Source organism: Phyllostomus hastatus, unplaced genomic scaffold, assembly GCF_019186645.2.
Source record: "Phyllostomus hastatus isolate PE091 unplaced genomic scaffold, TTU_PhHast_1.1 phas_contig_1162, whole genome shotgun sequence".
Taxonomy (NCBI): domain Eukaryota; kingdom Metazoa; phylum Chordata; class Mammalia; order Chiroptera; family Phyllostomidae; genus Phyllostomus; species Phyllostomus hastatus.
In genome coordinates this window covers 3680099-3682356 of record NW_025333537.1, presented here as the reverse complement: position 1 = coordinate 3682356, position 2258 = coordinate 3680099, and positions in this window count along the sequence as shown.

The window sequence follows — 2258 nt, the reverse complement described above, 5'->3', positions numbered from 1 at the left end:
CTGAGGGTTTTTCATACCTTTGCTTTGTTGAGTTTTAAACCCCGGCACTGATTTTCAAGTCGGTAGGTACTTATTTATTCTTCTTATCTCAAGGCTGACCTAATGGTCTTGAATGGCTCTGGTTTACCAACTCCTGAAGGTCCCAAAAATACCTTTCACGATGTCTATAAACGCTATTTTCATAATCATTACAATAATAGAAATTCTAATTGTATCAATAATAGTATAACTAATTTCATAATAGTAATGACCTAATACTATTTTCACTCTGCCCTGTGCTGACATTTGCACCGGTAGTGCCAAAGCAACGGTGGGTAACACTACTGATTCATTAGCATGATGATGACGATGATGGACATGTTATTCTTCACTGTTGTGTGCTTACATAGGGGAAAAAAAATAAAGCTAGCTTCACTTAAGAATGTGCCTGATGATAACAGTACTTTTACTAAATCCTTACCATTTCGTACACATCTTTTTATGATTCCATGAGAAGAACCCATAAAGCACTTTGGCTGCCAAGCTAACTATTGTACAATGGTTGTCTTGAGATATTAAAAACACTTGTACTACCAGCTAAATTATGAGCTGACTAGTCATGGTTTTCGTGGAATATCATTTTTACTTAAGAATGACTGACACACCCTGACCAGTGTGGCTCAGTGGGTGGGTGTCATCCGGCAAAGCAGAAGATTGCTGGTTTGATTCCCAGTCAGGGCACATGTCTGGGTTTTGGCCCAGGGCCCCCAGAAGGGGATGTGCGAGAAGCAACTGATTGATGTTTCTCTTTCACATCAATGTTTCTCTCCCTCTCTTTTTCCCTCCCATCCCACTTCTCTCTAAAAATAAAAAAATAAAAAGTAAAATTAAGAAAAAAGAGTGACTGACAAACTATGGTATTCAGATTTCAGTATTTGGCAGACATTTTCTCAAAAATAAATGAAGCAAGCCTGTCACTTCAAGGAAAACAATGACAATATTGTTGTCATTGATAAAATTGGAGCTTTTAAGTGGAAATAAAAATTTTGGAAAACTCGTATCTGCATCAGTGAGCTTGACAGTTTGCCAATAAAGACTTTTCGGGTGAGATCAGTGGTGACATAAATGGATGTGATTTTTAAAAATATAATGGCATGTGACAATATTTGGAAGATCTGGATAACTTAGTGAACTGATATTTTCAAAATGACTAATACGTATTGTTGCAGAATTTATCATGCATGGGTAAAATATCCATTCTAAGTGAAAGATAGATCAATGAGCCCTGGCTGGTATAGCTCAGTGGATTGAGTGCGGGCTGTGAACCAAAGGGTCACCGGTTCAATTCCCAGTCTAGGGCACGTGCCTGGGTTGAGGACCAGGTCCCCAGTGGGGGCCACATAAGAGGCAACCACACACTAATGTTTCCCTGTCTCTTTCCCTCCCTTCCTCTCTCTCTAAAAAAATAAATAAAATATTTAAAAAAAGAAAGATCAATGGATTTCCTTGATATGATTTTAGATTCCACATTACAATTAACGTTTAAGAAACTATCACGTGTTGAGTTTTGGCATAATGTCAAAGAAAAATATTCACAATGATTACAAAAGTCTATTAATATATTCTTTTCCCAACCACATCTTTGTGAGGCCAGATTTTCTTTATATATTTCAATCAAAGCGTCACTACATGAATGGAAAAGAAGATATAAAAGTCCAGTTTTCTACTATTAAACCAAATAGTGAAGAGATTTGCAAAAATGAAAAATAATGCCAAACCTCTTGTTCATTTTTTAAAAATTGGGAATATATAGTGATTTTTTCATTAAAACATGTGATGTTAATATGTAATAGGTTTAGTATAAGTATTTAAAAATAAAAAAATATTTTATCAGAGAATTTTTATTTATTTATTTTTAGAGAGAGGGGAAGAGAGGGAGAAGGAGAGGGAGAGAAACACGGATTTGCGAGAGAAACATCCATCAGCTGCCTCTTGCACACCCCCAACAAAGGACTTGGCTCGAAACCCAGGCATGTGCCCTCATTGGGAATCGAACCGGCAACACTTTGGTTCACACAGGTGGGCACTCAATCCACTGAACCACACCAGACAGGGTTTTATCGGTTAATTTTAATATGGTAAATATGAATATCTAAACCTATATAAACCAAAGGTCTTTGGGAATTTTTAAAATTTTATTTTAATTATTGTTCAAGAACAATTTTCTATCTTTTACTCCCATCCCGACCCAGCCCTCTCCACCTCCATCCCATTTCCAC